Below are 26,613 nucleotides of genomic sequence, written 5' to 3'. Positions count from 1 at the left end.
GAGATTTAATCATGCTGTTATTTTTATTGCAATTGTCATTTCTTGGTGCCAGTTCTGTTTACAAAATTCCACTGGTTTCAAACCATCTGTTCCCAACCCTATTTTCCCTAGAAGTTCTATCACGTTTAGCACAAGATTTTGCAGAATTAAAGATTTTCCAGGAATGCAAACACGGCAGGAAGAGAGAACTGCCTCTGCAATTCTGAGTAAAACACAGAGGTAGAGAAACATTCCATAAGTAAAAAAGAAAAATGAAAAGAAACATTAAACTTTATTTTGCTTCAGCAAGAGTTTCTAAGAAAAGATGTGAAATACAGGACAAAACAATCTCGATATTCTTGGTTTTGACGACACATTTATATACATATAGCTATGCAAGTCAGAAAAGTCTAAGCAAGACAGAAAATTGAACAGGCATCAATTACAGTGGATGAAGGGGCATTAATTCGATTAACACTTTTAAGTGGCACAAACAGGGGAGAGTTTTTTTTCCTGATATAAAACATTTCTTGAAGTGGGCAGTTTAAACTAACCCTATACTGCCCACCATGGCAGTTCACCTGTCATCTTTTTTTTAAGCTATCTTATTAAGCTTATCTTATGATTGATATACCAAAAGCTATACATATTTAATGCATCCAAAACTTGGTAAGTTTAGAGACAAGTATACACTCATGAAACCATCACTACAACACATATCATAAACATAGCAGACCCCTCCAAAAGTTTTCTCCCACCCTCTTTTAACCCCATTAATTTTTGAATATCATATTTAATTACATATTCAAGCTGGATTTAGAAAAAGCAGAGAAACCAGAGATCAAATAACCAACATCCATTAGATCACAGCAAAAGCAAGCGAATTCCAGAAAAACATCTACTTCTACTTCATTGACTATGCTAAAACCTTTGGTTGTGTGGATCACAACAAAAAACCATGGAAAATTCTTAGAGATGGGAATACCAGACCACCTTACCCGCCTCCTGAGAAAACTATAGGCAGGTCAAGAAGCAACAGTTAGAACTGGACACGGAACAACAGACTGGTTCAAAACTGGGAAAGGAGTATGTCAAGGCTGTATATTGTCACCCTGCTTATTTAACTAATACGCAGCGTACATCATGCTGGACTGGATGAAGCACAAGCTGGAGTCAAGACTTCCAGAAGAAATATCAGTAACCTCAGATATGCAGATAACACCATATGGCAGAAAGCGAAGAGGAACTAAAGAGCCTCTTGATGAAGGTGAAAGAGGAATGAAAAAGTTGGCTTAAAACTCAGCATTTAAAAAACTAAGATCATGGCCTCTGGTCCCATCACTTCATGGCCAATAGAGGAGCAAACAATGCAAACAGTAACAGACTTTATTTTCTTGGGCTCCAAAATCACTGCAGATGGTGACTGCAGCCACAAAATTAAAACACCCTTGCTCCTTGGAAGAAAAGCTATGACAAACCTAGACAGCATATTAAAAAGCAGACATTACTCTACCAACAAAGGTCTGTCTAGTCAAAGCTATGGTTTTTCCAGTAGTCATGTATGAATGTGAGTGTTGGACCATAAAGAAGGTTAAGCAGCGAAAAATTGATGGCTTTTGAACTGTGGTGTTCAGTAAGACTCTTGAGAGTCCCTTCGACTGCAAAGAGATCAAATCAGTCAATCCTAAAGGAAATCAACCCTGAACATTCATTGGAAGAACTGATGCTGAAGCTCCAATTCTTTGGCCACCTGATGCAAAGAGCCGACTCATTAGAAAAAACCCTGATGCTAGGAAAGATTGAAGAAAGGTGGAGAAGGGGACTACAGAGAATGAGACAGTTGAATGGCATCATCAACCCAATGGACATGAGTTTGAGCAAGCTCTGGGAGATGGTGAAGGACAGGGAAGACTGGGAGTGCTGCAGTCCATGGGGTCACAAAGAGTTGGACAGGACTGAGAGCCTGAACAACAACAATAATTGAGGTAGGTGGAGGAGAAATCCAAACAATGAGGGCAGCAGTTATGAAACTATTTTAGATACATTGTAGAACTGAGCAAAGGAGAAAGGGTGTTAGCTGGGAGCCAGGGTGCTCACTATGGAAAAGAGGAGATACAAATACACAGAGGAGAACCAAGGAATAACCTTTCACACACCTAAAAGCAAAGACACCCTTGTAGCAAAGTGTATATCTAGAACTTGAATACTAGGTTCTAATATGATTTGTTACAATAAAAAACCATGGCTCTTCAAGAAAGGATTGATTCCAGGGCTGGGCAGGGAAGGTACAGAATGGAAAGTAAAATGGAAAAGTGTGTGAATCTAAACTATTTCAAATGTACAGTTTTAGTAGTTACACCAGTAGTATAAAATGATTAGAACTTTGCAGGTTTAAGAAACAGCTGATATTAACATTACCTAAATCTAAAGAATATGGGACGAGGGTGGTGGGGCTGGGGGGAACTGAGTGATGATTACCAAAAAAAGAGAACTGAGTTGGCATCTCTTTCTTCAGCATTTACTCCTTTCATGTCAATAAACATTTATTGATTACCTGTTATGTGCCAGGCATCATACCAGTGTCTTTACTGAAAGAATGAAGATATACCTATGTATCTGTATAGATACTTAACATTAAACACTGTTCTTTTGAATTACACTAGCCTTGTGATAAGGTTAAAAGGGCCATAAAAATAAGATGAAGAAAGACAGATTTCATAAAGGTCAGGGGTGACTGGGGATGTTATGGAAAGACAAACTACACTGTATTCTATAATCTTCAGCCTTTCTACTCTCAGAGAATGACTTTATCACCCAAACAGCTTCCCCAATGTCAACATGGTAGTTAACCAAAGGGATCTCTCCTGAAAAAATACAAACGGTAACTTTCCTGGCTTGAAGTCCTTTAATATGTTTCCACTTCCTATAGCACATCATGTTCTAGCCAAACCCAGCACACAGCATTTATCACAGTTGCTTTTCTCATCCTCACCTCCAATTAGCTGTGAGTTGTATGATGGCAGGGACACTTGTTCACTGCCATACCTCATTGTCCTGCAATGAAGTGTTCAATATTCAATACAGCTTTATTAATAAATAAATCATTTCCAATAACATTACTAAAAATAATTCTTCATTTAATGATTTTTGGTACGCTAGCCTCAAAATTTCCTGTCCAGGTCAACTATCTATATTAGATTCAGAATGAGATGACTGTTGGAGATGCATGGGTTGAGAAAAGGCAATTACCCAATCACATGAAACAAACTGTTAGTTGTATGTGTGTGCACACACAGGTGAGCATGTGTGTACGTTTATCTGATTATCTCTCATCTCATGTGTATGTGTGTGTGTGTGTGTGTGTGTGTGTAACTTCCAGAGGTTTTTCGCTTTTTGGGTTTTTTTGGTGCTTTTTTCTTTTTTTCTTCAATAAACCATAGCACAGCATTCATGTCTCAAGGCAGTAAGGATGGGTAACAAGATCAAGTAGCTTTCACAAGCCACTCAATTATCAGACAGTAAGAACTTTCTTTAAAGGCTTACTTTTACAAAGTATTTAGCTTGTTTTTCTTAAAAGCAGTGTTTTTCAAGCCATGCTCCATGGTGTCCTGAGGATTCCCTAAGGCCAAAAGAAGCAGGCACTAAGTGAGCAGAGCTCTGAGCCCCGACTCCTGGCTTCAATCAGAGCCACTCTGCTTTTATCTTTTTTTTTTCTTTTAATAATAATTGAATTCCAAAAAAAATTTTCCTTGAAGAAGAGTGCACCATATTAAAATAAGAAGAAAAGAAAAAAGGTTTAAAAAAATCACCACCTTAAAGAATCAGTGGTAGATTGAGGCTCACACTCTATAATTCAAGCCCTTAATGTCTTTCATATTTCTTGTTTAGAGTACATTCATCTCTGTCAGGTTTATAGGCCCTTATTTGTGCTAAAATGAGAAACACCATTTGAATACAGAAATATCTAGGTAGAGAGAATATAGCATGAGTTCTGAGAAGTGTACTTAATCTCTGATACAGCTGTTTCTAAATTTATTTATCTTATAATGTTTAATGGCATTATTTATGTACCAATCTTCAAGTTAACGATTCATAACACAGAATACCAAAATATTCTAATTGAACAACAGAAAACCCCAATGTAAATGCCAGCTGCTGCTGTTTTCATGTACTATTGACAAATATCCCATCTGACTTTAATACTCTTAGGAAAAAGATTTTTGTAAGTGGAAAAACCCACCAAACTCACATTTAACAAGCAATTTTAGCTATTTTTGCCAAGAAACAGAAGAGGAACAAGATAACTGAAACCAGGCCCTCTAACACGCAACATTCAGAAGACCAGTGGGGAGAGTGTGATCTGCTGTTGAACACACTCATAGATGAGAAGCAGAAGTGGGATTCTCTCACATAGAAGGCTTCTTCTGCTATCTATGCACAATGGCATGGAGACTGTGGAATGGCACACCCTAGAGAACACCTGCTGTAAGTTGAAAGTGTTAGTCGCTCAGTTGTGTCTGACTCTTTGTGACCCCATGGACTGTAGCCCACCAGGCTCCTCTGTCCATGGGGATTCTCCAGGCAAGAATACTAGAGTGGGTTGCTACGGCCTCCTTCAGGGGAACTTCCCAAACCAGGGATCAAACCCAGGTCTCCTGCATTGCAGGCAGATTCTTTACCATCTGAGCCACCAGGGAAGCCAAGCAGTAAGTTCAGTTCAATTCAGTTCAGTCACTCAGTCGTGTCCAACTCTTTGCGGCCCCATGAATCGCAATAAATTAGGGGAATCCAAAATCTTTAGAGCTGAACACATATAATTATTGACAAGATCTAGTAAGCTGAGAAAGGTTCAAAGATAAACTGAGGCATATTAAAATGCTAACAGTTTATTTGAGCAAAAATCAATTCAAACAGGTCGGTGCCAAACCAGAAGTGGTGAGAAGTGCTACACTAAGAGGAGTTCAAGGAGACATTTTTAAACCAAAAAGAAGGAACCAAAGAATGGAAATATTTGATTGGCTACAGATGAAGTTGAGTTAGTGGCTGGTGATTTGTTGTCCTTAGGTTTCAATTTTGTAAATTTGAAGCATCTACAGGCTTAGATTTTGGCTTAAATAGGTCACTCTCACGGCATTAGAGCTACCTCGATCAAATGGCCTCCTTGTTTAACAGAAGCAACCAACCTCATTTTTACCTCTTCTGGGGAAACTTACGTGAGTATTCTGACTCACAGAGCCATCTTCCACCCCTCAACTCCTCTGGCATGTACTAGCCACACCCACATATGCCAGCCAGTATTGTTATATTTTCATAGAATGTCTCTTCTCCCCAGCTGGACTGTGTGCCACCAAAGGGCAAGCACCATGTTTCACTCCTTCCTATATATCCTAAAAGTCTGAGAATTTTATTAAGCATTTGCAGGTGCTAAATAAATATTTCTTGACTGCTTGTTTAATTTTACATATGGTTTGTATTAATACCCACTTACAGTGTTGATGGAAAGACAATTTGGCATGGTAGTGTCTGACAGTCCATTCTTTTAAATGCCTGGGAGCATAAGGGAGCAATCGGTCAGCCTGTGTTGAGATTCACCCAAACAATCTGATAATACCTCCATGCCTGTATCACCCCCAAAGAACCAAGTACCCAGCCTCTCCTAGAGCCAAACCTCTTCTCCTCTTTCTTTCCCTGCTCAGCACCAAATCGGAAATCAGAAAACTTGGATTCAAGACCCAACTGCGCCAAGGACCAGGCAATACATTTCATCTACATAAGTAGACTAACTCTAAGGTTCTCTGCTCTATCTATAATTCTGTGAGACTAATTTCAAACCTTTACCTTCCACATCAGAAATTCATGGAATGGTCCCTTCCTCCCATACTAAAATTACCTGTCTTTCATGATACCTCTCATCATTATCATCATTGCACCTGTGCTCCAACACCTTTTGGACTTCTGTAAGTTAACATACTCATGAAAGTACGTTCATTTATAATGATGACACTGTGAAATTTCTCTTCTGATCTTTATTTCATATCTGTGTTTATGTAACTAACACACATCAAGTAACTAATTGGATAGTATAGGACAAAACACACACTTGGGGAAACCTCTTAACATGTCCCTGCTTTCAGCAGCAAAGATAAGTATACCCCTATTTACAAAGAAGCACCAGTAATAATAAATAAAATTAAATTATCTTCATGTTGGTCACCAAATAAGTTCTTTTCAAACTAATCAACAGCTCAGTGGCCCTGAAAACAATACTCTGATCCTTTCAATTTTGTAAGAAACTTACTGTCTAATCAACATTAAATGATATTAGGGAATGTCACAATGTTACAGTAAATGACTTAGAAAGAAAATCCAGTAAAATTTCTGATAGGTTTGGATGAATATATAAGCTAGATTAAAAAAGAATACATGAGTCATATAGAAATTCAAATTAATTTAAATTAATATTTCAAATAATGAATAAATTTTGCAGAACCTAATGTATCTCTGTACTACAAAAAGACTAGGCATATCACTCAAAGACCTTTCCCTAGCCAAGTAACTTGTTAACCAGTTAATTAAAAAGTAGGGTGGCAATTTCAGTTCTTCTTAGCTAGAAAAAAAGAGCCATGATAAAACCCAGACAAAAGGTCCAGCTTTACAAGTGAGATATAGGTATCTGAATCCTCCAGGAAATATTTAAATGTTATTTTTCCTTGGTGAAAATTATACCAACACTTTGTGACATTCTTGCTCAGTAGTAAAGAATCTGCCTGCCAATGCAGGAAACGTTGAGTTTGATCCCTCGATCCAGAAGATCCCCTGGAAGAGGAAATGGCAATCCACTCCAGTATTCTTGCCTGGAGAATCCCATGGACAGAGGAGCCTGGCCGTTTGCAATCTGTGAGGTCACAGAGAGTCAGACAAGATTAAGCATATTACGTTTGTGACATTTGAGGTATTAACCTCAAACACCCAATAACCTCAATATTAAACAGTTGCATAAAAATTTTTGACTAACAGAACATGAGTTTTGCTTCATTTCTAACAAACATAGAGCTATTGGCCAATCATACAAAATCAGAGAAAAGTACTCTTCCACAAATTATCAAATCCATAAACCCTGAAAGAAGCCTTAATTGGAAAAAGAAGGAAAAATCATTTAAAAAAAAAAAAAACTTTGTGAAACTAATGAAATAAAAATTTTAGTCTAGTGAAGAAAGTTCATTTTGTATTGTCTAAAACAGTATATCACTGTGTCAATGACAGACACTACAACAAAAATTTTTGTTATTCTAATTATATCAACTAATCCCTACATTAACTCTATTTTTATCCCTAAACATAGATGTAAACTGATGCTCAGAGCATTTAGTAATCTTCCTAAGGTCACACAGATATTAAGCAGCAGAGTTGAATCCAGATAATCTGACCCTGTGGCCTGTACACTTATGCACTATGCTCCACTGGCTCCCAGTAAATATTCACCACTGCCAGTAAACACAGATCAGGATGGGTTATTGATCTTATAGCTGCTATTATAGCATTGAGGTGCAAATTATAGGAAAAGTGTCTGAATACACAATTAGTTCAATCCACCATAATAGTCGGACCCAACTTAGCAACTGAACAACAACAAATATAAAAGACATATTCTTAAGTCTCTTTCATTTCTAATAAATGTTCAAATCAGGAAAGGATACAAAAGGAAGTATAGTACAAACGTGTACAGAGAATCAATTAATAGAAAGATATAATTAGAGTTGTCTTTGAACTTAACAAGTACTGAAAACCCGAAACCCGTACTATCACACTGTCCTTTCAGCTCTCTGAACTGCCTCTTAGAATTTGAAATTCCACTGCTGAAACAAAGGAAAGGTGGAAGACAAGTGCATTCCAAAGCAGTGTGCCCTTTTGCAATTTCCCTTCCACATTTACTACCCTGGATCTTTAAACACTCTATCAGAAGCTAAACCAATTCAAATGTATGTGTAAAATGTATAACTAACTGGAAATGTCACAAAATCAACATGACCTTTAAAGTGTAACATTTCCCATAATCATTTAGTTAATACTAGAAAAACATTTTACAGTGTTTAAAGCATAATCTTCATGTGTAATATCTGCAGCAAATATAAAAGCAAATACAGAACAAAGTACTTAAAAATCAACCACGTTTTTTAAACAAAAGCTGCAATTAATTTTAAACTACGACTTCTTCTGTAGTAGTTACATTACCTTTTAAACATCCATAACCCTACTAGGGTACTCAGCTTCTCAAATACAAAGCTGATGAAACCCCAGTCACCTCCTGCAAGTGGTAGGGACTACTAGTATGACTAATTTTTCCCCAATTTACCCATATTCATCTGCTTGAGAGCAAAAATATCTATCAGGCAAAAAGCCAACTGGGCCCTCTCTGACAGCCAACAAGACCACACTTGATTAATCCCAAGGCACTGGTCTCAACAGCACATTTTCTAACCAACCAGTTTCCTCACTCAAAGATACTTTAAGCAAAGACAATAATTAGGTAGTCGATATTATCATAAAATTAAATTTTGAATGAGAGCAAATGTAGTCTTCTCACTTCAGATCCAATCATACATTTGTTAAAAGTAAAGATATGCAAATCGATGCTAATAGGATGGCAAACTTTCCCCAAGAGAGAATCACACTTGAGATAAATCGACACTCATAATTTTTTTATTTCATAATCAAGTAGCAATCCTTGAGAATCTCTTTCCCTTTTGACTACTTTGATTAAGTATTTTCAATAGAAGCTGATCAGAAAATACATTTTCTCAGACTCTTTTTTTTTCTGCACCTCTCCAAGTAGGAGAGAGAAATTAGCTAGAAAAATGAAATCAGAATCCACCCCATTCCCATTTACTAAACGGTGCAGATGTGTATATCCCACTGCCTTTAACACTTGAGAATTAGGAAGAAAAAGACTTCAAGAAAACAAGCTGAGCAATCTAATATTTGGCTAAAGGACAGATGCTCTCTTTAGAATTGAATATAGTTTCTATCAACTCTAGGAATTCAGTTCATATTTCTTTAATGCAAAGAGTGAATGAAAAAGGTTACAGCATGAAGAGATAAAACAGTGAAACATCAACAAAGGAACTAAATTAGATACCTTCACCTGTCACAGAGAAAAATCAATAAGACTCAATGAATTTATATTGTACATGGACTTAGGGAAAAACTGTGAAATATAACGTCTCCATGGCCTCTGGGTGGAGGGCAAATAGGACTCAAGCTATATTTTAACAGAAAAGCAAAACAAGATGGGAGAAAAGCAGCTGGGGAGGGAAGGTTTACATTCGATTTATGTAAAAATCAAATATATTGGTTTTTTTTACAGGGAAAGGAATATAACTGGCAACTCTAAGAATGAAACAGGCAGAATCAACTTGGCAAGAAACAAAACAGCAAGGGGATTAAGTAGCCCTGAGGGTGGTTTACAGCCCCAAACAAGACAAGAGTGAGGTTAACTCAAGTAGGAAAAAGAAAAAACCCCACCTCCTTGTATACTCTGAGAGACAGGAACAAAATCGCAACCCAGAATTCAGGTGCTCTGGTTCTCTCTTTCTCCCTTCCTTCTTCCCTTCCTCACCCCTTCTATCTCTCTTTACTTCCCTCTCTCTCATACTCTGAGAGCAAAGGGATGACATATTTTACATTAAGAGAAAACCAAGAAGAAAACAGCTTTGCTTGGTTGGTCATCTCCCACCCCAGAGGCATCCTACAAACCCCATCAAACTTCTTTTGACCACATCTTCATTTCCCAGAGTTGGCCCTAGAATCTATCCTGATTCTTTTCCAGCATCATCTTGTTCTGCTCTATGACGATACCATTCACTTTCCCTCATTTCACTTTTACTTGTGCTACTCCTGTCCCGAATTTTTTTCTATTTTCTCTACCCTATCAATACTGTACCCTAATATCAGCTCAAAGTACCACCCCCTATTATGTGAAATCATAAGCAATCTCCCTTATCTACATCCCACCCTATGCCACCCCAAAGCTTCAATTATACCCATTTTGGACACAGATTACATTCTGAATTACAGCCATTTATTTACATATTCATCTTCCCTACCTCTACACCACAGGGTTCTTGGTGGCGGCAGCGGGGAGTTACATTATCTTTTTTCAAAGTGTGGTATACATGGCATAAACCTTACTGTCTTCACCATTTTTTAAGTATACAGCTCAGTAGTGATAAGTATATTTACATTGTTCCACCATGTTGTAAAACTGAAACTCTTTACCCACTAAACAACATCTCCTCCAATTCCCTCCTACCCCCAGCCCCTGGCGCTCATCTTCCTACTTTCTGCCTCTATGAATTTGACTATTCTAGGTACCTTATGTAAATTGAATCATACAGTATTTGTCTTCTCATGACTGGTTTATTTTAGTTAGCATAATATCCATCTTGTCACATGTGTCAGAATTTCCTTCCTCTTTAAGACTTAATAAAACTCTACTGCATGCATACACCACATTTTGTTTATTCATTCATCCCCCAATGGAACTTGTGTTGCTCTTATCTTTTTGTTATTATGAATACTGCCACTATGAACACGGGTCTTCAAGATCTTGCTTCCAGTTCTTTAGGACATACACCCAAAAGTGGAATTGCTGGATCATATGGAAACATGCCAGGAAAAATATCAATAACCTCAGATATGCAGATGACACCATCCTAATAGCAGAAAGAGAAGAGAAACTAAAGAACCTCTTGATGAAGATGAAAGAGGAGAGTTGGAAAAGCTTGTCTCAAACTCAACATTCAAAGAACTAAGATCATGGCATCCAGTATCATCACTTCACGGCAAATAGATGAAGATAAGATAGAAAACAGTGAAAGACTTTATTTTCGTGGGGTCCAAAATCACTGTGGATGGTGACTGCAGCCATGAAATTAAAACACCCTTGCTCCTTGGAAGAACAGCTATGACAAACCTAGACAGTATGTTAAAAAGCAGAGACGTCACTTTGCTGACAAAGGTCCATATAGTCAAAGCTATGGTTTTTCCAGTAGTCATATATGGATATGAGAGTTGGACTATAAAGAAGACTGAGCACCAAAGAATTGATGCTTTTAAACTGTGGTACTGGAGAAGATTCTTGAGAGTTCTTTGGACTGCAAGGAGATCAAACCAGTCAGTCCTCAAGGAAATCAACCTTGAATATTCAACGGGAGGACTGATGCTAAAGCTGAAGCTCTAATACTTTGGCCACCTGATGTAAAAAGCTGACTCACTGGAAAAGACCCTGATGCTGGGAAGGACTGAGGGTATGAGGAGAAGGGGAAGACAGAGGTTGAGATGGTTGGATGCCATCATCAACTCAACAGACATAAGTTTGAGCAAATTCCAGGAGATAGCAAAGGACAAGGAAGCCTGGTGTGCTGCAATCCGTGGGGTTGCAAAGAGTCGGACACGACTGTGCAACTGAACAACAACGGAAACACTATTTTCATTTTTTCAAGGAACTGTTTTCCAAAGCAGCTGCAGCATTTCACATTCTCATTAACAGTACACAAGGTTTCCAATTTCTCCACATCCTCACCAACACCTGTTACTTTCTATTTTTAATAACAGCCATCCTAATAAATGTGCATGTCCCTAGTGATTAGTGATTTTGAGCTTTTCACGTGCTTATCAGTCACTTATCTTATCACTTATCTATCTTATTCAAGAAATGGTTCAAGTCCTTTGCTCAATTTTTAATTGTACTGTTTGCTTTTGTTGTGTTATAAGAATTTTTTCATATACTCTAGATAATTTGATAATCCCTTATCAAATATATGAATAACAACTTCTTTTTGAATTTAGTTTTCTAATTCTCTAATTTCTCAGAGTTGGCTATAAGTATTACAGAAATATATTTTGAGTTGAACACGTTTCTTCTTTTTAGGATTTTTTTTTCTTTTGTATAATACAAAATTCAGGATATCCAAAAATGAATACACAGTGGAAAATGAAACCCCCTCCCATCCCAGTTGTCCAATATCCGAGTTTCAATCCCCAGGGGCATTTTCCATTTTGCTGTAATTCCCTCCAGAGACTTTCTATGCATTTAGGAGAAAATATGTATCTTAATTTAGTCTCCTCCAAAATAATAACCTATTAATACCCACTGTTCTGCACCTTGCCTTTTTGACTTAATAATGATTGCATTTCAGTGTATATATGCAGCTTTATTCTTTTTAACAGCTACTAAATATTCTACTATATGTCCCATAATTTATCCAGTCCCCAAAGGATGAGCATTTATTTCAAATTGCTGCCAGGAATATCCTTAAATATATACTATTTCACACAAGTACAAGATTTATGGGTTAAATTCTAGGAGGATAAAATAATATGTGCATTTTAAGTTCTGGTAACTATTTCTAAATTGTTCTCAACAAAAACTACAAAAATACCTACATCCATTAGCAATAATGGTATTGTCTATTTCCTCATATCCTCAGTAACTCCTCACATTTTCAAAATTTTTTGTTAGCCAATTTGATAGGTTAAAAAAGAGTTTCTCACTGAAGTTTTATTTTGCATTTCTCTTTTATGAATTGCCTATTCCTAATCTTTCATATCTTTGCCCATTTTTCCTCTGATTGTTGGTTTTTCCCCATTGAGTTGTTGGTATTTTTAATATATGTAGGAAATTAGTCCTTTTTCTATGGTATGGATTGCTAATCTTCCGAGTTTGTCTTTGCTTTTTGTTACAGTTTTTACTTTTTATAGTTTTTTAATCTATTTTTGGCAATGCATAATTTTAATATACTCAGGTTTTACTATTCTTTTCTTAATGGTTTCTGAGCATCTCTTATTTTCCATTCACACAATTATGACAATGAAAATCCTCACTACCTTGTAAGCAAATTACAGCTTCCCAAATGGTCTACTTCTCATTACTCCTTCCACCTCCAACTGATTCCATACACTTGTCAGATTAACCTTCTTAAAATACTGTAAATTAGTAGGGCCACAAAAAGTTTAGATTGCAATATATTAAAGATGCCAACTGTCCTGCCAAGAAGTGACCATTACACTTTTGTCTTGTACTAATTAAGATCTGTCAAGCATTCTCAAACTCAGAAGTGTACAGTTTTGTATAATATCACAATATCACTGACCATACCTCTAAGTATATTAAACAAGAAGGACATTTTGATTGTAAATTAAGATTATATTAAATTTTCCAGCTGCATCAGGATTTCAACTTCATGGGACTATTTTTATTCTCACACCAGAATCTTTCTACCAAAGTCTCTGCTGCCCCAGTGGCTTCAACCACACAGAGACTAGTCATAAGAGCTTAAGAATCCAGACTTTTCTCACAATAAATAAGAAATAATGTGTCTCTGACTCTGTACAGAACGTGGCAGTATAACTCATGCTTTTGCAAGAAGGACTAACATTTCAAGCTGACAGTTAGGTAATAAATACAACCAGGAGCCAAGCACACAAGCAGAATACCCCAAAGTGTATACCTTTCACAAGAAGAAACAAGCAGGCCTATCAGAAAGACAAATTCAGATAAAAAATGCAGGGGTTTTTTCCCCTCAGGCACAGTTAAATAAGCATCTTTTCAGCAGTATTGCCTTCTTAAATCCAAATCATTATTTCCCTTGATTACTTGGGAAAAAAGAAATTAAGTTGGAAATAGTAACCAAGTATGACTTATTAACCAAATAACTCTTCACATTTCTTTGTAATAAGTTTAAATTTACTTAGGATTCTTACTAACAGCTTACATACACAGTCCTCAAAATTAACCAATGAAGTATATTTTATCTCCATTTTCCCAAAAGGAAAATGAAATTCAGAGACCAAAAGTTCATGTTCACATAGATAACAGTAGAGCTAGCATTTGAATAAAAGTCTTCATAACCTCATTTCATATTCTAGATCACCACTTTAATGTCTGGAAATTTACATTTAATGCCTATTTTTTAATTTCAAAATAAGACTTTGAATAAATTGTTTATAGTATTAATGCCATGCAGCCATATACAACAAACATGCCTCAGACTATTAATATTCTAATGTATTTTCACAACCTATTTGTTCAGATTATAGTACTTTTCTTAGCCAGAAGAAATAGGGAGGCTCATAAAAAATACAAGCTAATTAGTTTATAAAGTGCCTCAAACTACTGTTTGATAATAGCAACACTAAATAGTTATTATTTAACAAATCAAGTAATAGTTATTTAGTATCCTCATCTGACACTAATACAACTCTTATTAAAGTAACTATTAAACAAATAAGCTTTTGGAAAATTACCAAAATGCTTTGTAAACAATCAGCTATACCAGGCAAACTAAAAATTCAGGCAAATTGGCAACATACTGAATACACTGATTCCAAGTATATGATATTCTAGTAAAGGCAAAACTATGGAGATAGTAACAAAATCTGTGGTTGCCAGGGGTTAGGAAGAGGGATGAATGCGTGGAATATAGTGGATTATTAGAGCAGTGAAACTACTCTGCGTGATGAATCCATAGTGAATCCAAGACATTATACATTGCCCACACCCACAGAATGTATAACAACAAGAGGGAACCCTAATACAAGCTATGAGCATTAGGCATAATGACATGTCAACACAGGTTTATCAACTGTAATAAATATACCATTCTGGAAAGTAAGGTTGATAATGAAGTTCTGCATGTGTAGGGATGGGAAGTATATGGGAAACCTCTGTACCTTCCTCTCAATTTTGCCATAAACCTAAAACTACTCCAAAAAAAATAAAGTGTAGTTTAAAAATTAAGGTTAAAATATCTGTGGCAACTCTAACCTTTTCCACCAGTGCTTTAGTGGTCCACTTTTACCTATTTAGTGAAAAAGTACCCTTGACCATCAACCCTAACCTTCAGAGATATTCTGCCTTACATACCCTCTGCTCCTTCCAATACTGCTCCACCCCTCGCAAGCAGCTCACCCTCGTATATGACATTGGTCAACTAAGTCCAAAGACTTAATACAAACAACAGGTGGAGAAGGCAGGTAGTGACTAAGAAGATAAATAATCCCTGCAGAAAAGTTCCCAAGAGAGAGTAGAGAGGAGGAAACAATTCTAAGATGCTCTGAACTTACTGGTCTACATGATGCAAAAATCACATGAAATTAAATTGTCGTTAAAATATAAAACATGATCTTACAAGCATTTCTTTTCTTTAAAAAATGTCTTTGCTGAACATGATTCCTAAACTCAACCCTGATAATGTGTTGACAATGTGTCCTTCAGTCACAGCAAGATGGTTTTTCAACAGTAAACCATAAATACTACACTTTTCAACAGAAAGATACATCTAAAAGTGTGTGTGTCAAAGTGCCAAAGACCTAGCTCTCAGAATAAACTTTTGGATAAAATGGCAAAGATTAAATTTTGATGATTTATTATGTGGAAGAAAGATGTACACTTGTATCTTCTGGGTATCCTTAATCTCAGATGTCAGAAAAATATGAGCTACCAAGTAGAGCAGGAGTTCAATGAGATCTTGAAGCAGTCACACAGAAAAAACAGTGCGGGTGCTTGTTTGCCTGTTCACTGGCTTGCTCCGTTTACCTATGAGGAGGTCAGGCCGAGCACTGGAAGCCCCAAACACCTGAGTCATTTGGAAGAGGCTCAGGACTCCAGGGGCAAAAACAGGGACCCATAAGACAGGCTTAAAAGGGTTCTGGCAGGAGCCATGACCATCATCACCACCACCACCCGAGCAAAAATCAACCTTCTGTATCTCAAGTTTCAAGGGAGGCACAGTCTGGAGCTTGACCAGCAACCCATCTCAGTTTAGGAAATACCAATTAAGCATCAACAAAGTACTAGGGTAAAGATGCAGGGAGACACCAAAGAGACCTTGGTCTCCTGTATTGCAGTCTGGGGAAGCCTGAGAAGGGACAGTCCCATGGAAAGCCAACTTCGTCGTGAAGAGAAACCAACTCACCAACACTGACTTGTCAATCCCCTAAGCAGGTCACTGTGGAAGAATCTTTTAGACTCAGGCAGGTCCTCCACTACCTATACGTTTACCTGACATCTGATGACAACCTCACGAGACCCTGAGCAAGGACCAACTGAATGGCAGACCCACAGAAACCATGAGATAATAAACGATTACTGCAGTCTGCAGCCACTAAATTTTTGTCACGCTACAAAGTAACAGAGAATAAACGCATCCAGATTTTACATACAAGGCTCAGAGAGGCTAGCTCACCTCCTGTCATAGGAGCGAGCACTAAGTCACATCTGGAAGCCAGTCTCTAGGCTTCAGATTCAATTTCCTTATTGTTAAGTGACACCACCTCTCAAGTAAAATAATTTATAATGCCACAAGAACAATCATACCCATACAATCACATGACTGGCACTAACACACCAGGCTTTCCACAGCACAGAGACACAGCGCCATGTCTCCGCAAACCCAACAGACATGACAGGACCTGCGATATAATTGAATTTGTGACTCTCCAAGAATCCCATGGACAGGGGAGCCTGGAGGGATAGAGTCAATTGGGTTGCAAAGAGTCGGACACCATTGAAGCAACTATGCACGCACGTGCTATTTCGGGGGTTTTTACTATCTTCTAAAAGAACTGGTTTTTTTTTTTTTCCAATGTACAGATTTTTTGAATAAAAATCTAACATATTTATAGAATTTTACACTAAACAATTACATTATTGATATTGAGAATATTTATACACTTTACAATCTTAATCACAATATATATTTGTGTAATTTTAAACAGAATTCATATATCACACTAAGAAAAGCTCAACTGCTCATTGTTTTAAGGATTTGATTTTGTGCTTTCAGTCTCCAACTTTTAACATTACACAAACATTGTAAAATGTATTACCAAAATGCTCATGATGGTGAAACTGTAAGTCCCAATCCACCAAATGGCTACTATCTTGCAAGACATAGTGGCTGGCTCTTAGCCTGTCTACCGCTGGAGAAGGTGAACAGAACATTTCACTGTTACAACCACATCTGCAAGCAATGTTCCTTTGCACAATTGCCCCTTTTGACTCACATGATCTTACAAGACAGACAGGACAGGTATACCACCACCCCCATTTTCCAAAAGATGATGGGGCTTAGGAAAGTCTAAGTAACTCAAATAAGGACACATAGTTATTAAAAGGAATTGCAAGAATTCAACCTACAATTTTTTAGCTCCATATCCCAGACTTTTCTTCTGCCCCATGTTTTAGCCAGTGGTTCTCTGCCTTGAGAGCCTAGGACACTCTGAAAATTACCAGTACCTGGACATCATCCCCCAGAAATTCTGATTCGATTGCCTTGGTCTGTTTTAGCCATCTAATATATTAAAAAACTGGCTTCCCAGGTGGTGCTAGCAGTAAAGAACTCACCTGCCAATGCAGGTAGATGTAACAGACTCGGATTTGATCCCTGGGTTGGGAAGATTCCCTGGAGGAGGGCATAGCAACCCATTCCAGAATTTTTTCCTGGAGAATCTCAGGGACAGAAGAGCATGGCAGGCTATGGTCTACAGGGTCACAAAGAGTCTGACATGACTGAAGCAGCTCAGCGCGCACGCGCACACACACACATATAATAAACCAGTGGTGATCAATTCACAGAAAGTTTATGCCACAAAGGGAGAAACTGTGGGTATCTCTCCATGTAAGCTAAAATATCCTTATCCCCTAAGACAAAAAAACTTTCCAACAAGTAAAGCAGAACAAGTCCAGTAGTCATGAATGGATGTGAGAGCTGGACCATAAAGAAGGCTGAGCACTGAAGAATTGATGCTTTCGAACTGTGGTGCTGGAGAAGATTTTTGAGAGTCCCTTGGACAGTAAGGAGATCAAACTAGTCAGTCCTCAAGGAAATCAACTCTGACTATTCATTGGAAGGACTGATGCTGAAGCTGAAGCTCCAATACTTTGGCACTTTGATGCAAAGAGCCAAATCTCTGGAAAAGACATTGATGCTGGGAAAGGATGAAGGCAGGAGGAGAAGGGGAGAACAGAGGATGATACGGTTGTTTGGCATCACCGACTCAATGGATATGAGTTTGAGCAAAGTCCAGGAGATAGTGAAGGGCAGGGAAGCCTGGTGTGCTGCAGGCCATGGGGTCGCAGAGTCAGACACAACTTAACGACTGAACAGTTCCATGTAAGCTAAAATATCCTTATCCCCTAAGACAAAGAAATCCAGCAACAAACGAAGCAGAACAAGAAGGAAGAGGAGATGGGAAAGTCAAAACCATTCTACAGCTTTCATGGAGTCAAGGAATATTTTATTCCCCTTATCCCACTCCCTGAACCTCACCATTCTATACCTTAACTCCACTGCAAGTTTTAACTCAAGTTACCACCTCTTCCAAGAACCTTTTTGGATCACACCAAATAAAGAAACCTATTGTTTTGCATCCATCTTACCCTGAACTCTACCTCTAAACAGCATATAGTGCACAAGGCATTTATTTACACATACATTTCACTTACTGGATTCTTTTATTCTCTTAAGGAGTTCCTTAAGGGTAGGGTCCCTATCTTATTCAGCTTTTCCATCTAATACATTTTGTTTATCCAGAGCCTTGAAGAAAGAAGACATTAAAAAGCTGAATGGTATGATTTTTTTTAATGTTTAGTATGGTTATTTTCCCCTTGGCCTCCTAGTAGACACTCTTCTGAAATTTTTCAACTTAAATAAAAGAAAGGGGACATGCCCCCCATACAACTGGATTGGGTTAGAGAACAATGTATGCAGTAAGGCCAAATATGGTAAGAACAAGACAATGGTGGAACTCTAGCCCAAGAAAGAATAGGATGAATGGGATAAAATGAGATACTCAAAGTAAGATCAGTTATGATTTTTTTTTAAGGGAGGATTAAGCAAACAAAGGGACAACCTGATTTTTCATTCCCAAGAAAGTGTGACAAAGAACAGTGATTGCTGGCAACTGTATTTTCAACAGAGCTTTTAAAATTCTGGACTAAAGACCAGCGAAGCCAGAAGCACTGAGGAGGAACCCAGGCCTATCGACTCTCTCCTCACTCCCCTTCTCCTGCTCACCCCTTCACCCAGGGCAGTTCAGTGTCCAGCCCATCACTCCAACCAATGGCTTCTAACAGGCACTTTACAATCTTCGTTGTACTTGATGATTTGTAGATTTAAATTTTAACTGCATTCTACTTTGTGAAACTCTGCCCTGAATCTTGAAGTTTTGCTTTTTCTTCTCTCCCGGCCTATCCGGTCACTCTCCTCCAGCATCCTTATATCTTTCTTTCTCTTGGCTTGTACTAACTTGGTTTATCCTCTAAAACTTACGTTCAGCCCTTTCTTCTTCTCTTTCCATGCAGTTCCTCTGAGCATTTTCATCCTTACCATGCTTCCAACTACTCTCCATAAGGCAAGCACTCAGAAACCTGTGTCTCCAGCCTCTCCCCAGCTCTCATGATGCTCCAGGACCCTATATCCAGTTGCCTTCAAGATGCCTCCAATGCACCAATGATATGCCCCACAACACAGTAAACACAATGTCTTCAAACCTGAACTTCCCCTCAGAACTGCTTCCTCTGCTTGATCCCTCCACGACCCAGAAACCTGGCAGTCCTTCTAGCAGCTCACTTTCCCATTCCCTTGACATTCAAACAATCCCAAAGACCAGCCAATTCTCCTTCCTCCAAAATATTTTCCTAAACATTCTCACTTTTGAGCATCACCATGACTTCTGCCTTTGTCTGTGCTCACAACTTCATATTATCCACACTAATTACACTGTCCACTCTGGCCCCCAATCTCACCATATCCCCATCAAACAACACCCCAATCTACCCATCACTCTGCGCTCATGGTGATCTTCCACTCAGAGTTCTTCAGAGCTCATTATAAGGCATGGGATAGCAAACGCACCCAGAGTTAGCGTTCCACTTGCATCTCCTTTCACTCCTGACTTTGCCCTTCACACTCTAATAGAATGACCCACGTACAGTTCCAGAACACACAATGCTCTCATAATCCACATGACTATTCATGCTATTAGCTCCACCTGGAAATGCTCTGAGCTGCTTGTCACCCTGCCCAACTCTACTCAGATTTCAAGACCTAGCTCAAATACAACCACAGCTAGAGCCCTTCTCTGGCACTGCCATCAGACAGCAAGCGCTTCTGCTAGGCATGCTTTGCATGTGTACCTATCTCCACTAGAGCACATTTCACACAATGTTTCATATGTTGGTCAAGATGTCTACTGTCCTATGAGACTATAAGCTTCTTGGTCAAGGAAAGTGACTTTTCAACTTTATATCCTCAGCACTAGTTCAAGGCACACAGCATACAGAACATAAGAAAAAGGAAAAAAGAAAGAAGAAAAGAAATTAATGAACTACAGACCAATGACAGGACAAGATCAACTGGACTTTGAAGTCAAGTGTAGTGAAAGTCGCTCAGTCATGTCCGACTCTTTGCAACCCCAGGGACTATACAGTTCATGGAATTCTCCAGGCCAGAATACTGGAGTGTGTAGCCTTTCCCTTCTCCAGGGGATCTTCCCAACCCAGGGAACGAACCCAGGTCTTCCACATTGCAGATGGATTCTTTACCAGCTGAGCAACAAGGGAAGCCCCAACAGGACTTTAAGCATTAAAAAAAAAAAAAAGAAATCCTGATCTTAAGGAAGTACAGACATTATTAAGTCCCATGCATTTTTTAAAAATAGAAATATATAGTTATTCATGAATTATGAAGGTGACAAAGAAAAAAATTTGTCATTGGACTAAGCAGGCAATAAGGAGCTAATCATCTCCAGTGGAGCAGCTGACAAAAGATTAACAGGTCAGAGATAAAGGTGGTTCTTTCTCTGAGTCAAGCAATTCATCAACCTGAGTCCAGAGACTGAGCAAAAGACTGGCATCTTCCTCTCTCAGATCCCACTCTTCCCCTTTGTCAGGACTCTCTGTACCCCTTTCCCCATCCCATTAAGGCCCAGCTTCCAAGGGAAATTCCCTTCAGATGGAGCCATAAGCCTAGATATGAGAGGGGGAGTCTTTGTTCTCATGGCCAGGACCTAGAGGAATGAAAAGGAACTGCTATTTGCTGAGGAAGCTATTCTGTACCAGTTATTGTGTTAATTTAAGAACACTCACTAAATCTCAACAGTAATGATAAGTAATGACCCCATTTTACAGATGAGGAATGTGTGTTCAAGGTCACACAGCTAAGCAATGACAGAGCTGGTCCAAGAACCTAGCAATGACAACCTCCAGGGTATTTCTACACCCCTGACCACCTTAAAATGGAGTGGGATGTGTTCCAGACATTCTAGGTTGGAACTCAGAATACATTATTCTCCAAAACACTATCATAAGCACATGTTAGAATCTTGCTGTTGTTTAGTAGCTCAGTCATATTTGACTCTTTGTGATCCATGGACTGTAGCCCACCAGGCTCCTCCATCCAAAGGATTTTCCAGGCAAGAATACTGGAGTGGAGTGCCATTTCCTTCTCCAGGGGATTTTCTCAACCCAGAGATTCCACGGATACTGCTTGGCAAGCAGATTCTTTATCAGTGAGCTGCCATGGAAGCCCCCAGGTTTAGAGTCTACAGTACCACTAATACATAATGGCACACAATGAGTTAACAAAGTTTTGGGACCCTGGCTTGGAAATCTACATACTCTGTTATTTTATCCCTGTAAGGACACTGTTCAAAATGACAAAAGTGGTCTTGAAATTTTATTTGGGGAATACCAGGGGTTCTTCAGTGAGGTTTTTCCTTAAGAATATTTTCTTCCACCCCAAAAAAAAAAAAAATCAGTTAGGATAGAAACCATTTTGCCCTGTTAACTTGTAAGAACAATGACACCAGAAGACACCTGTGGGAAATGTGCTTATCTGACCAGGTGCTCATTGACAATGTGCTGTCATTTGAATAAAACATCATACTAAACCCTACAGACTAGAGCTTATGATAGAAATACCACAGACTATAGCAGTACAGCTGATATGCCTGTAATCTACTGACAAAACGTAGTCCTTAGCAAAGTGAAAGCAGATGTCTGGTCTGAAATCAGATGTCTGGGGACTTGTCTCTCTCTTGGCTTCCAGAGCAACATTAGCTACACTAAATACCCAGCTTAGCTGTATGTTAAAACCCACAACTTGGCAAAATCATGACAGTTTGGATGTGAAGCATCAGCATTTTTATTGTAATTCTTATAAACCAAAGACATTTCTGAAATAGAAATCCTAACTTTAAGCTAAATGTGGTAGTATGTCTTTCTCCCTTTGGAAACAGTGTCAGAGCTTTTTAAACACTTGGTGGACACCTTTCCCCTTCACTTTTCAAGCTGACATTCTTTCCCCAGGGCTGTGGAATGATCTGATAGGGAGAATCAGGTGTTGGCCCTTGTCCCAGAAATTTGAGAACCAGTCAGAACAGGTACTACCTGTGAAAATGTAAATACCTGGGGAGCTTAGGACCTTTAAGAAAGTAAGGACCAGACTGCTTTCTACAGTCACAAGTAAGATCAAAAGAAAGTTTTGTGACCAGACAGAGAAACAGGGAGGGAAGTCAACAGTATCTGCATGCCAGGCACTGTTCTTACACTTTCTTTTTAATATACTCACTGTTGTGTTTTGATACACAAAGAGTTAAGGGGCAAAGAAGTTTATCTATCTCCTGAGAAACCAGTATGCAGTTCAGGAAGACACAGTTAGAATCGGAAATGGAACACGAGACTGGTTCAAAATTTGGAAAGGAGTACACCAGGTTGTATATTGTCACGCCACTTATTTAACATATGCAGAGTACATTATGCAAAATGCCAGACTGGATGAAGCACAAGCTGGAATCAAGACTGCTTGAAGGAATATCAACAATTTCAGATATGCAGATGATACCACTCTAATGGCAGAAAGCGAAGAGGAAGTAAAGAGCCTCTTGATAAGAGTAAAAAAGGAGATTGAAAAAGTTGGCTTAAAACTCAATATTCAAAAAACTAAGATCATGGCATCTGGTCCCATCACTTTATGGTAAATAGATGTGGAAAAAGTAGAAACAGATTTTATTTTCTTGGGCTCCAAAATCACTGCAGATGGTAACTGCAGCCAGCCACAAAATTAAATAACACTTGGTCCTTGGAAGAAAATTAAATAACACTTGGTCCTTGGAAGAAAATTAAATAACACTTGGTCCTTGGAAGAAAAGCTATGACAAACCTAGACAGCATATTAAAAAGCAAAGACATGATTTTGCCCACAAAGGTCCATATAATCAAAGCTATGGATTTTTCCAGTAGTCATGTATGGATGTGAGGGTTAGACCATAAAGAAGGCTGAGTGTCGAAGAACTGGTGCTTTCAAACTGTGGTGCTGGAGAAGACTCTTGAGAGTCTCTGGGACAGCAAGGAGATCAAACCAGGAAATCAACCCTGAATATCCATTGAAAGGACTGATGCTAAAGCTGAAGCTCCAGTACTTTGGCCACCTGACACGAATAGCTGACTTATTGGAAAAGTCAGCTGGGAAAGATTGCTGGGAAAAGACTGAGGGCAAGAGAAGGGGGTGGCAGAACTGCCCTTGCGGGATCTTGATGCTGGGAAAGATTAAGGGCAAGAGAAGGGGGTGGCAGAGGATCAGATGGTTAGATAACATCACTGACACAACGGACATGAGTTTGAGCAAACTCTGGGAGATAGTGAAGGACAGAGAAGCCTGGCATGCTGAATTCCATGGGGTCGCAAAGAATTGGACACAACTTGGCAAGTGAACAACAACAGCAGCAGCAGAGCTAATACATTCAGCAGTAAGAATCAAGATTCACATCCATGTCTAACAGACTATATCAAAAGCATGCAACTTTTACATAGGATTTGGAATGGAACAAAGAGCAGTGGTAAACAGCCAAGAATACAAAAGTAAAAGGCAGAAACTCTGAATTTTATCAAGCAGTGGTCCTCTGACACTGACTGAGATTAACTTTCTATTGCAACATCCCTAAGATGGCACAGAACAATCCAAAGGAACTTTCTGGCCAACCCATTCCTTTTCTATTCTTGCAAGATTTAAGCAACTTTGTTTTAACCTTATATAATCTTTGTAACCCGAAAAAAGACACTTTCTTTCATGTCGATGTAAAAAATGAGGTTACAGAAATTCCTTGGTGGTCCAGTGGTTAGGACTCAGTGCTGCCATTGCCACAGGCCTGGTTTCAATCCCTGGTTGGGGAATTAAGATCCTGCAAGTTGCACACAGGCTCAAAAAAAAAAAAAAAAAAAAAAAGATTGACATATACACACTACTTTATGGGCTTCCCTTGTGGCTCAGATGGTAAAGAATCTACCTGCATACAGGAGACCCAGGTTTGATCCCACGGTTTAGAAGATCTCCTGGAGAAGGAAATCACTACCTATTCCAGTATTTCTGCCTGGAGAATTCCATATACAGAGGAGCCTAGCAGGCTACAGTCCATGGGCATGCAAGTCAGACATGACTAAGTGACTAAGCACAGCACAGCACATTTAGAAAAGTCACAGAAAACTGGTAAAAGGTCTGACCCCAAATGGCCGTCTTCTACATACCTTCCTCATTTTCCCCATCCTACTCAAAGTGCTCAGCACTTTGATAAAAAAGATAAATATCTATTGAATAAATAAATGAACCTATCACAAATAGACAACTATTTTCTGTTTTTTCATAAAGTAAATTAAGGGGCCATCCGCCACTTGAGCACAAACAAATAAGAAGGCAGGTTCAGGACACAGGAAACCAATGTCAAGATGTCACAGAGGACCATTTTAGTTTTCCTGTGTAAGCATCCAAGAATGTGACTCACAAACTCCTTACTTGTGGCTAACATGAATTTTAACTAATTCAAAACATTTCTTTATATAGGACTTCAGGGATGCCTAAGGTATTTCCAAACTTCTGAGAGCAGTTGTGTTTGATTTCACAAATTTGAGGAGAGGAGAGAGTGGTGGATTCGGGAAGTAATGGAAAAGTCCCAGAGAAGAATCTTTTAAAGAGCCCACACTGAAAATCACAGCAAACTTTCAGAAATGTCAGTGTGCTGTTTGGCAACTTTTCAGTAGTGAAGAGAATGCTGGGGGGTGGGGGATGGGTATCAAAGTGAAAGTCAAGAGAAAAAGGCCCAGTCTGGCCACTTCTCCCTCCCAAAATACCGTTCCCTATGAGCTCGAGAGAAGATCCCAAAGGAACGTCAACACTTGTGATACTGCTATTAACTTTATCCTTGGAGTTTCGTGTTAATTATCACGGAAAGCCATGATGCTTTAATTTTACAGTCTCAGAGATTAGTCCAAGTGAGCTAAGGGGACTGAGACAGACAACTACAAAACAACCACAAGACAGACGACTACAGAGAGGTTAAGGGTAATCGCAGTTTTCTGCCAGGTCAAGTGGCTAAAGGGGACGCATGCCAGCTGTCAAACTCCCAGCTAACTCTACAGATTCCGAAAAATCTGAAATAAGTTCTTTGAGCTTGGAGCCTGTGACCCTTGAACGTGGCTCTCAGGTTCCTGCTTAAAAGGTAGAATTTGGCCCCAAGATTCCGCAAGGGCAGTTCTGGATCTAGTCCTTCTCTTCCTGGCTCGCTCCCTCTCAGCATAAAGTCCTAGCTGCTTCCACCTTCAGTCATTCCTTACTTACCCTTTCTCCCGTTCTTCCTCGGTGAGAAGGGGTAAGTGGTTATTTTGTGCCCTCTCCCAATTTGGCCAAAACCCTAAAAGTAAAAACGACAAACACGTGTTTTAAAACCCTGACGTTCAAGCCTCAGAACTCCCACCACCTGCCCAACACGTCCAGACACGTCCAGCGTCTCCACAGCGCTCCCTCGCGGCCAGACTCTGGGCCCGAGTTGTCCCCTCTGCGAGCCGGTGCAAGAGAGGGCGCGATACGGGGCGCCCGCCCGGCGGGGAACGGCTGGCCGGTTCTAGGCCTGGCGTAGCTCTTTCCCGGCTCGGGTTTCCTACTGGAATTCACGCGAGGAGGAAGGGGCCGAGGGGGCCGGGTCCGCTCCCCGCGGAGCCTCAGATAAACACGCGCACGCACACATGTCCGCGATCACAGCCAAGGACTCGCGGCCAAGCAGCCATCTGCCTCCCAGCAAAGCCCTTCCCCTCTGGGGCTAGTCCCCGGGAAGGGTCCCAAGCCCTGGGGACCATCAAGTGGCGGCGGCAGCAGCGCGCCTGCCCACCCCCGCCAACCTCACAGCCCCCGACTCGCCTCCCGGCGCCCGCCCTCCGCACTCGCTGCGCCGCTCAGCCCAAGGGCCTTCCCCGCGCGGGCCCCGCCCTCCGCCGGCGGCAAGCTCCGCCCCCGCCCCCTGCGAGCGGGAGCCACGCGAAGCTCCGCCCCGGCGGTAAAGCTGCGCTTCCGAATGCCTGCGCGGGTTAGATCCAAAACCCGGCCTGGATCTGCAGCGGATCAAAAATAACCCTTGCTCAGCGCCAGCTCTGAGGAGAAGGCAATGGCAACCCACTCCAGTGTTCTTGCCTGGAGAATGCCAGGGACCGGGGAGCCTGGTGGGCTGCCGTCTGTGGGGTCGCAGAGAGTCGGACACGGCTGAAGCGACTTAGCAGCAGCAGCAGCAGCGCTAGCTCTGCCCTCTGCA

At 39.8% G+C, this 26,613-nt stretch overlaps 1 protein-coding gene across 1 annotated transcript in view; it reads right to left on the bottom strand.

The window, feature by feature from the left end:
* IMMP2L (inner mitochondrial membrane peptidase subunit 2) overlaps window positions 1-26,288 on the bottom strand; it is a 914,520-nt gene extending 888,232 nt beyond the window's left edge. The window contains exons 1-2 of the mRNA XM_061165351.1: window positions 26,226-26,288; window positions 25,650-25,722 (exon numbers count right to left, since the gene is read on the bottom strand). The gene's annotated coding sequence lies outside the window, so the exon portion shown is untranslated. The remainder of the gene's footprint in view (window positions 1-25,649; window positions 25,723-26,225) is intronic.
* Window positions 26,289-26,613: the final 325 nt, after the last annotated feature.

Source organism: Dama dama, chromosome 18 (genome assembly GCF_033118175.1).
Source record: "Dama dama isolate Ldn47 chromosome 18, ASM3311817v1, whole genome shotgun sequence".
Taxonomy (NCBI): domain Eukaryota; kingdom Metazoa; phylum Chordata; class Mammalia; order Artiodactyla; family Cervidae; genus Dama; species Dama dama.
The sequence above is the reverse complement of the archived record's forward strand: the minus strand, read 5'-3'. Positions and strand labels throughout refer to the sequence as shown.